The sequence below is a fragment of the Siphateles boraxobius genome, unplaced genomic scaffold, assembly GCF_051911475.1.
Source record: "Siphateles boraxobius isolate OS27281-9 unplaced genomic scaffold, OSU_SipBor_1 25, whole genome shotgun sequence".
Classification (NCBI taxonomy): domain Eukaryota; kingdom Metazoa; phylum Chordata; class Actinopteri; order Cypriniformes; family Leuciscidae; genus Siphateles; species Siphateles boraxobius.
In genome coordinates, this window is record NW_027508866.1 from 14,259,274 (window position 1) to 14,270,502 (window position 11,229).

The 11,229-nt window shown below is 39.2% G+C and overlaps 1 protein-coding gene across 6 annotated transcripts in view; it reads right to left on the bottom strand.

The window, feature by feature from the left end:
- kdm6bb (lysine (K)-specific demethylase 6B, b) overlaps positions 1-10,571 on the bottom strand; it is a 29,446-nt gene extending 18,875 nt beyond the window's left edge. The window contains exons 1-2 of one of the 6 annotated variants that reach the window (XM_077242807.1): positions 10,054-10,571; positions 9,257-9,430 (exon numbers count right to left, since the gene is read on the bottom strand). The gene's annotated coding sequence lies outside the window, so the exon portion shown is untranslated. Of the gene's footprint in view, positions 1-2,140; positions 2,294-2,382; positions 2,648-6,294; positions 6,443-9,256; positions 9,431-10,053 lie in introns of those variants that run through there. The other 5 variants (XM_077242809.1, XM_077242808.1, XM_077242812.1 and 2 more) reach the window with 5 other exon arrangements.
- Positions 10,572-11,229: the final 658 nt, after the last annotated feature.

The window sequence follows — 11,229 nt, forward strand, 5'->3', positions numbered from 1 at the left end:
TTCAAACACATTCACATACTCTCCAAATAGTATTCTTTTCACACACACTCACACATAGGCACTCTTTACCCCTGACTATTAAAGGAATAAATGGACCTTAAAACAAAATTTGGTTGCAATAAGAATTGCAGTTTTGAAAAGAGATTAATTATGTTTGGCTCAAAACTGGCTTGACGCGTCTTCATGCACCAATTTTGAATACAAGCGCAAATGACATTCGAGGGAGATCATAAAGTGTTCCATATGGCTTGTGCACTATATTACAATTCTCCTGAAGCCACATGATAGTTTTGTCTGATTGTGTGTAAAGAACAGATCAAAACTCGAAGAGACAGATCAAAGTCACTATTCACTGTTGTAGCTCTCAAATATCATGCACTCTTGGCAAATCAATGGTTTTTGGCGTCACTTACATAAATTCTGCCTCAACGTGTCTTCATGAGACATATCTGAATATGTGCAAGCACAAATGAGATTTGGGAGCTGGTGCAGCATGAGATTTCATTGAAATTGAACTGAAATTTCAGTCACTTCATTATACAAAGCTACTTTATGGCTTTAGAAGATGTACTAGACAAACATAACACTTAATGACAATATTTTTATGATCCTTTTTGTCACTTTCTGAGCTTTACATCCATGTCAACATATTATATTTGTAAAAGAGCAGCATGATTCTTCCAAAATAAATTTTGTGTTACACAGAATCATTCGGTGTTTGAATAAAGTGAGCAAATGAAGACAGAATTTTACAGGTGAACTGTCCTATTAACTGTAAAACTCACTGAAGCACAATTGTTCAGAGGAGATCTTAAAGGGTAAGTGCAATCAAAAATTAACATTCTGTCATTATTTACTCACCCTCATGTCGTTCCAAACCCGTAAGACTTTCGTTCATCTTTGAAACACAAATGAAGATATTTTTAATGAAATCTGAGCAATTTTTGTCCCTCTGCTGACAGCTACGCAACTACCACTTTGATGCTTCTAAAAGTTCATAAAGAGATCATAAAACAAATCCAAATGAATTAAGGGGTTTAGTTTATTGAATTTGGCTTTTATTAACATAATAAACATTCATCAACACACATCAGTTGTGGTAACAGAAGCTAAAGCATGTTCGCTTGACTTACGAGAATCAATAAGGGTTTACTGATCAATGTTTATGAGAACAAAAGCCTAAATTAAATGTTCATCATATAAAGCAATCGAGTCTCTTCAGAAAACTTGCACTAAACAGCTCAAATCATATGGATTAGTTGTACAATCTCTTTATGAAATTGTTGGTGTAAAAGGGGTAGTTGCGTAGCTGTCAATGGAGAATACAGAAAGCGCTCAGTTTTTATCAAAAAGATCTTCATTTGTGTTCCAAAGATGAATGAAAGCCTTATGGGTTTGGAGTGACATAAGGGTAATTAATGGCAGAAATTTAATTTCTGGTTGAACTAACCCTTTAAAGTTACTCATTCAACTCAATTCCTTTACAACAACTGTATACATGCCAATCTTTCGGTTTCCGTTTCTCTTTCTCTTCTCACTCTTATCATTCCATCTTCATTTGCAGGTGCTGCTAATGAATTGGGCCAATAGGGACGACAGGTGACCATGGTGCCCGAAGGAGGGTAACGTAATGCGTGCATGTGTTCTTTGGCAGATAACAAACCGAAGAAATCTCTCTTGGACAGAGAGAGTTATGGGTGATACTGCTCGTGGGGAGGTTGTCTGAGAAAGTTCACCGCAGACAAAAACACACCGAGGCGGTGTCTTTTATTAGATCTGTGCTGAGCTGTAATGGCAGAGATCTTGATCGCCAGCTATAATAACCATACTTCCTGTATAAAAGTATCCAATAGAGACCAGCATGCTATTATATTACACACACACACACAAACACACACAATTTCATTATGTACAGAAGGATCTCCTCTGCACCTTACTTCACAATTCAATTTGAGTTGTAGAGGCTTGCATGGGAATTACAGCAATACATTCACAGCCAGTCACATTACTGCACAAAGAAAAGGAAAAGAAACCGCATGAAGCACAACGACAGAGAAAGTGAGCCGGTTGGGGCCGGTATTTAAGTGGCTCGGAGAGGAGAGATGGGTGTTTCTCGTCTGAGACACACAAGCGTTCTTACCTTGCAGGTTAGAGAGAAAGAGAAGGACACTGCTTCCTGCTTGCCCAGTGCTGGAGCGTAATGTTCCTTTAAATGTTTAACCTTTACCTTTAAATGCACCGGATGACAGTTCTGACAAAACGTGCACACGCTCTGTCTCAAGCACACGCACGCGCGCGCGCACACGCACGCGTACACACACACGCACGCACGCGCGCGCACACACACACACACACACACACACAAAGAGTTAGACGACTTACTCACGAAACGCCAGTGACAGACAGGAAGTGAGCTTCTATTGTCAAAAAAGCGAGTGTGTCTGATCCATTCCGTCTCCTCTCTCAACACACTCTCTCTCGCTTTCTCTTACATTTGCACCCTCCTCTCCAGCCTTCTCCTTCAGTAGACAAAGAGAGGAAAGGAATGGTACGAGAGAGAGAGAGAGAGAGAGAGAGAGAGAGAGAGAGAGAGAGAGAGAGAGAAATAGAGGGCGAGACAGTGGTGCTGAGAGAAAATATCCCAACCCCCTTCTACCAGCCAGTCTGCATTCATTTCTTTTCCTTTTTTTTGCTTCTCCCTCTACGACCCCTCCCCCACCCACCATTACCTCTCTCTCCTTCACTCCATCCTCATTTCCTCTCTCTCTCTCTCTCTCTCTCTCTCTCTCTCAGCTAAAGAGTACAGTATGTGTTTCCAAGGCAACCAATCATAAACTCTGCTCACTGCACACCAGTTAAACATTACAGGAGACATTCTGAGCACAGAACAACGATCTCACCTGAGGGAAAAAAACACATGCAAACATGGAGAGCACAGGAGTTCCTGAAGGGAGATTATGTGCACTTGAGACATTTGCATGGCTATAATAAGATTCATCTGTTTGGTTTGCATTGCCCAGTTTATTTTGTTATTTGTTGAGTGACTTCACATACTGTATGAGGATTGGCATGTTGTTTAGATGACTTACCTGCTCTAGCATGTACAACACCAAAACCCAGCAGAGTAAATAAGTCTCTGTCCAATCGGAAGGACTGACGGCTAACAAAGGATTATTAACACTGAACCTAACACGTGTTCTACTTGAAATAATACACTGTCATTTTGTATTCTAAAACAACCTACTCTTTAAAAGTCTGATCTAAAATTCTGTTATCTGTTGTCTTTTTTAAATCATATTTCCCATGTTACAAAAAACAGCGTTCTTCCACCTAAGAAACATGGAACATTTTACCTGTTTCAGATGCATAAAAGCTTCTCATAAACTAAAATTATATCTGAGGAAATAATACACATGATTAACTTTGGCCTAAAATGCTTTGAACAGCAGCTACGCTAATTCTGCCGTGAGACGCCCATCCTGGAGGAGCTACAGATTGGCCAGCTCAAGTTTCGATCCAGCCTTTGCAATATTTTCAGGTGATGACGACAATTGCAAATATATCAAAATATTGTAATATTACCCTTATATATCATTATGTGTTGTAATTCCGGTCTTACACTTTCATTGTGTTAGCTTAACACAATGCAAGAAGTTAAAGGGGTACTTCAAAATTTAGCTTTCAAAAAAACTTGCTTTTTGGTGCTAAATGGTGCTACCTGTCTAAAGAAAACAGAAAAAAAGGCTTGTTGTCTTCCCTTTTGCCATATAGGTAAAAAAAAACTTCAACACCCATAATGCACTGGGTATGTTGCAGTCCAAGGCCACTCCCACCAGTCTGCTATGGCCACACGCAGAGTCAAATACCACCTTGCTTTATTAGGAAATGCTTCCTAGTCATAATGGTGTTGTATTGTTCCTGGGTGCAAGAATTCAAAGAGTAAACGTTTAGCAAACATGAATTATTTCCGGTAAAGGATCCTGCGCGTTGTAGGCAGTGGCAAATGGGAATCGTAAATATGAAAAGAACACCGCAATGGAAAATCCATTCCGCCCAACCTTCAAAACATGTTGTGTACCGGTAAGAAAGCTGCTGTCATAGTGTTCCATATAATTCCATTTAAATAGTAGACAAAGTACGATACAATTTTTGAGTGAACTACCCTTACAATGAATGTTTTGTTAATAACCCTCTGTCAATCGGACTGTTCCTGCGCAGGGATACAAAAATGCAGACATATACAATCTGTACTTTCCACGAAAGCCCTGGAGCTGTCAAAAGTCAATTGCTTGCTGGACTTTTGCTGACAAATAAACGTGAATTTCACGGCCCACGTAACACGGAGAAAAGGTAAACATTGTTTATTTACATACTACTGGCATTGTAACAATACAAAGTGTGTTGACAATAACTTTAAGTGACCACAGTAAATTATAGCTGTATATTACTGTCATATGGACCTTTGACACATTACTCTCTGACTGATAACTTAATACTTCAAATTGTAACAATGAAACAAGCATTTTTCTGTGAAGTTGCTTTGAAACAATATGTATTGTGAAGAGTGCTATACAAATAAACTTGGTTGCCTTAGCTAGCAATATTTGAAATGAATTGAATTAAATTAGAAGTTTGAGATCAGATGTCTGAAATCAGACTGTTGAGGTTAGACAGGAGATAGATGTTTGAGATCAGACTGTTGAGGTTAGACAGGAGATAGATGTTTGAGATCAGACTGTTGAGGTTAGAAGAGCTCAGACTGCTGAAATTGAAATTTGCAGATCAGACTGTTAAAAGCAGAAGTTTCAGATAGTAAATTTGCGTTCAGGCTGCTGAGATCAGACTGCTATCTAATCTGGGAGTTACTTGGCAACTTGACAGTAAACCATTCTTGCCTCAGCAAGTACCTCTTGTCTTTGTCAGAAGTCCTGATAATGATACAACACAGGGTAGAACTACTGTACACAGCTGAAGAGCTCCAAAATGATGGTGGTCCAGAATGACAGTTTCCTCAGAACCACAGATTCCCATATGAGGTCTTGGGAGTGCTGGGATTGGCAAAACTTTAAGATGTTTCCAAAACCAAGTTTCCTTCACTCCCAAACCATAATAACCACCACCACTGCGACTCGCACAGCTGGACCACCGTGGTCCAAACCAGAACTAAGCATAATGTTTCAATCTACTGCTGAGCTGTAAAAGGTGCATAGTACGCATGACAAGTTTAAAACAGGATGGTTTGTGTTTATGTTTTGAGAGTGTTATAATTACATATTTGCAATGTTTCTGCTTATATTTAGCACCAGACCATGCACTTCAAGACTTCTTGTAGTAACAATCCTCTAAAGGCTTGAGGAGACACTTCGTAACTATGTGAGGATAAACAAATCTGGTTGTGCTTTAGCACAGGCAAACTTGGTCTCCAAAAACACAGCTGACTCAAGTATCCAAGTTCCCCTCACAAACAATTAATTCTGCAATTACACACTTCCTGTTTCTGTGTTCGAATGCTTTTCTAGGTTAATTTCTGTGTACAAGGTTACAAGACACAACTAATCTCATTTAACTGACATCACAGTTTCGTTCATTACAGCTCTACCAAATGACTCGGGTTAAGCTTCTATTTTTGGAAGGATATTTCAGCAGCTCAGTTGTCTGCCTGTGGTAAAGCTCTGGTGAATGTAGGTCAGTATGTGGAGATAACTATGGCACGTGAGCCATTAAGCCCCCTGCAGGACTGTGCATACAATAGCCTTCCAATGCTTTTTATCCAGGAAACGTTTACAGTAAACTGTGAATTGTAAACAGTAATTTCAAGAGCCATACTTCCTTAATGAGTTAACATGCATGACAGGGGATGCCATTTTGTAAAAACCAGTGCATTTTTAAACAACATTTTTTTTCCTTGTATGATGAAAATTGCATGATATTTGGATTGTGATATCATGATGGCATTTATTTCATTGCACGGAACCAGAAAGCCAATGTAAGTGATACCAGTAACTACAGTTGCCGGCGATGATGTGAGGCAATGCATTTGTACTGCTACCACATACACATATACATGCACACACACTGCTGTCAGAATAATGAATGACTGCTTTAGTGCTGATCAATGTGTATGTAATACAACCAATTTGCAATACATTTACCTATATGGAACTGCATGCACATACTAATATGCACCAAACCCTCCCCCTCCCCCCTCCCAAAAAAAAAAAAAAAACCTGGCATGTAGCCCTAACTATTAAGATGTTTTGAATAATGGTCTTTTGTTTCAAATCTTCAGCTTACCTCAGCTTCTCTCCCTTTTTTCTCCTCTTTTTTTATTTCAAAGCAATTCCAAACCTTTCTTCTACCTTCCTCTCCTACTCGAGTCAAATCCTGTTGCCTCTGTTCCCCACTTCTCTCCTCCCTCTTTCCCCTCTCCTTTCCTCTCTCCGATTTTCACAGCAGACTCATGCACGTGCACAGCCTGGGGGCGGGGCCACTGCTTGCTGTTCCTGCACTCGGCTGTCAATCATATCATCTCAGCCAATCAGAAGAGAGCAGTCTGTGTCAGTCAAGGGATACCAGCGAATATGAGCCCTGGAGGTGGGAAATTTGTGGAAAAAAAATCTGGGAGAGAGAGTGTGTCTGCCATGTATGTGTGTGTTTTGGAACAAGGCCAACACACTTATGTGCTATTTTTAAACCCCACTGTAGGGTGGCAAAAGACTCCATTTTCTGAAGGAATCGGGTATATTTCAAAGCCTTGAAAATATCTATATGCTCAATTAAATCTGTTTTTATAAAATAAATATGAAATCGTGGAATTCATCATGGGATAATTGTGGTCTCTAATGGTATTTTGATGTAACTGTCTCTAGACGTAGAGGTGGATGGGTTCGCTACAGTTGCTATTGAGTTTTAAATGGACCAAAAGGCTGCACTGATACCTTACTTACAATTCTGAGCTCAACGTAATACTGATACATATAACATCACCAGTTGTTGCTATGTGGTTGTAAAAGTGGTTGCTAGGGCAATGTTTGGGCGTTGTAGGTGATTGCTTACCGACACAAATCGAGAGAGCTCACCACAAGCCACTGTGATATTCTATTCCCATGCAACAGTAAGGCTTTGGTTGCTTGTTCAATGTAAGTCTATGGCATTAGGTGATAGGAGATGATAGACACTAATAGATGATGAGTGAGGGGAGCAAAAGACAGGAAGGGATAGGATAGAACAGGAATAGGATATGAAAGAACATGAATGCAAAGAATATGGCAGGACAGAACAGGAAAAAATGAGAACAGTGATATGAATAAGAATAAGAAACGCAAGGGACTTGATAGGACAGGACAGGATAAAACAGGATAGGATAGGATAGAACAGAAATGATAGGAAATAATAGGAAAGGATGGGCCAGAACAGGGATAGGAGAGACAGGACAGAACAGCAATCGGAATAAGAACAGAAAATGCAAATGATATGATAGGACAGGATAGAAAGGAGTGTGAATAGGATAGGATAGGATAGGATAGGAAAGAGTGTGAATATGACTGAATATGGACTGGATATTAAAGGATAAGAATAGAATAGAATAGGATAGAATAGAATAGAGCAGGGATATGGATAGGACAGGGTAGGGTGGACAGGAAAGAATAGAATAGAAAAGAATAGAATGGAATATGATAGGAGAGGAAATAATAGGAAAATGAGTGGGATAGGATCTGATATGATAGGAAAAGAATAAGATATGTTATAATATATGACATGATATGATAAGGTATGAAAGAATAGGAATAGCATAGGACGATAGGATCCGATAGGATAGGACAGAATCCTATCGAAGAACAGGAGAGGTGAATAGATGATATACGAGAATAGATGCTGACAAAAATATATGATGGATGGATTGGATTGGACATAACAGTTATAGGTGAATATATATATATATATATATATATGATATAGGATAGTTATAGGACAGGAGTAATAGGATAGTATGGGATGATATAATAGAGGAGAGGATAAAAGATGATAGAAGAACAGAGCATTCCTGAAAATGTTTGGTTACACCTGGGTAGACCCACAGCCTCTGACTGAGACTGAGGCAGTGAGGCAGAGGGAGAAAGGAGGAGGGGGTCTTGCCTACGTGACTTTCTGTGCATAGCACCCACGTACCCCATCTGCCTTGTCCCCATCCTTTTAAATAAGGAGAGAAGACAGTGTTCACGGTGAGTACAAACACTATTTGATAGACAGACAGAAATGGTTCATCACAGAAACACACAGACCATAAGATATAAGAAAGATTCCTGTCTGACTGCCCGTAGCAACAGCTCCAGTGCTGCACAGTCTCCATTGGGCGAGGGAGCCGGCTGCATGATATACCAACTTCGGCACGCCAGCCAATCAGACGCTCTGTCTGGCTGAGCTGGATTCCGTGCTCACCATGGTTACAGAACTACACACTTGAGTCAGTTAAACATGGAATTCTGACATCCATGAACCATATGTGACCGCTGACTCCATGCAAAGAGAAAAACCAGAAGATGTCATAAATCAAAACTGTTTATGCGTTCATGGTAGTGCAAGGACACACAAAAGACAAGACTCATACTGGACAGTGGTGCATGAAATAGCTTATTGGAATTCCACTGATGCTACAGAGCCATAAAAGATTAATCTAGTTTTGAGTAGCAGTGTGGTATCTGTGGTTCTGAATTATTATTCCAACTAGATCTGAAGAAGCTTGCATGTGCAAAAGTTGATGGCACAAAATAGGGAGTTGCATTCTGAGCATGCTGCTATGCATTTGCTATGGTATTCTAGAATGATTTTTAGGGTGTTATAGGTCCTTTTACAATCTTTTTCTATGGGATTTTTTTGCTTGCATTATTAAAACAAAATGAAAATCATAAGCCCAATCACACCTCTCAGTAGCATACTACACTATTTAATCCCTAAAAACATCAAATTAATTGGGTGGGACAATGCAAAAATAATTGATTTTACAAAAATAATTTCAATTTCATGCACCTTTCTCTTTAATTATAAGAAATTTGTTACAATCTAACAATTTGTGTCAGGATAAATAAAAAATTAGATAACAACTAGATGAAAATCCATAGCCTATGAGAACTAGCTTTCTGCTTGGGAACAGCCTTGTCTGAACATGCTACACACATGAAATACAATGCTCAGTGTCATCATCTTTCAACCCGGATGACGCCATGATTATTGGTCAGGAGAGAGTTTATAGACCCACCTCTTCTCCATGATGATTGGCTGACCATGCTGTTCATCTCAGATCAATCAGGAAGAAGCTCCTCACAAACTGGTACCAGTGGCACATTCTTACTGGCTGCAGATGCATCGGCATCACTGACACCATTTTCTATTCCACTGCAGGGATGAAGGAAAAATCCAATCTGGTTGACAGCTGTGCATATGATGATGATGGTGATGATGATGATGAGGAGGAGAGAGAGTTGATTTTTAAGTTCACCTTCATTATTACAATTAATTTACATAAACACAAAACATTAAAAAGCTCTCCTTTAAACATCAAATTCATCATCATTCAGTGTACATACTTAATTTATCCCCCGTTATTCTATAAACTAGGAAGCAAAGATTCAACCAATGAGAATTTTCGTAATGTTTTGTTTCAGTAAAGGTAACATATGTCATGATGTCAGATTGCCTGAACCACAAGATAGCAGATAGATCTCAAAATAAATTTGATATATTTAATACAATAGAAAGGCTGTCAACGTCAATCAGCAAATAATAAATAAACACTATTAAAAGGGGTGTAAATGAGTATGTTAAAAGGAGGTTACATATTAAACAACCCATGCAAGCTTAGACATTTATATTCGAACAGTGCCATCTAGTGGTATGGTTTAGAAATACAAAAGAGACGCACAAGTGACGAACATTAAAACACAATCTTATGACTGTGACTCTGGACTGGCTTACTCATATACTATATTTATAAAAAGTAACATAACTAACTAGTTCTCATAACCCAGCTAAATTTAAATATATTCATCATCTTACCTGCGGAATGACTGGAAACCGATCTTTCCGGGTGTATGAGGTACTAATGAAGTGTTGCGCAGTTTAAATTCATTCAAGAATGCCCCATAGAGTCTTCCTCCACCTGTAACGCCGCCATCTGTACATGTAGCCTCCATCAGAGCTTAATTACTGATGAGCCGAGACTGGAGGTCTTGTTACTCACAGCTGCGTTACTTACTTTTACTAAGGATGAGCGGTGGTTGAGTCACTGAGTGACGTCAGCGCAATTCATCCCACGCGCTGGAGTGTCACTTGGGCTCGTGATAAGGAGCTCGTGCAACACTACATCACAAGTTTTGTTTAAATAATATATATATTTTTAATGTCGATTATTTTTAGTTTGCAAATGCTAACACCACTACAAGGGCAGTTTTAGTGGCTAATAAATTTATAACAGAAAAATACATATAACTTTCAGATTAGTTGATATGTAGCCTAATTGTTCTCTGGAATTTATTTGGCTTGTTCGACTTGAACCGGCGCTGCGCAGACCGATCGGTTGATGACATCAAAGTACCGCGAGAGCGATTCAAAAGCATAAGGAGCCGTCTGCTCTCTAATCGCTCTCGCGGTACTTTGATGTCATCAACCGATCGGTCTGTGCAGCGCCGGTTCAAGTCGAACAAGCTTGTCTTAAAGTTTTGCCTGCCTTGTACACAAAAAAAAGACAGACAAAGATTTTGATAAGATAAAAGAAAGTCTGCTCGAATTTCGGCATATTTTATTCTCCTCTATATATTGGGAAAAGATAATTTAGCAAAAAACAGCCAGAATATAGGCGGAGGTTCTAGTCAAGTAAACAGTGCTAAATGTTTACATGAAATTAATAACGTTTTATATTGTTGTTTAGGTTGTTCAGTAATTCATTCCTGCACTTTTCCTAAAATAGCACATGAATTTGTAAACTATGCCCACTTTGTGTTTGTGTTATCCCTACAATGCAAACCAGTGTAGTAGCCAAAGGCATAGGAATTAAACATAGATGCCTCATTAGCAGCTGTTTCTATGGACCACTATAGGTAAGCCGTTCGCCACATTGGATCGGTCTGCAGCCGTAGTTAGACGCATGTAAGATTATCTATATATGGAATAGACTTTAGCAGATGATAAACTAACACAATACAACAAGATGACGGCGTCAGCTAACATTACAAT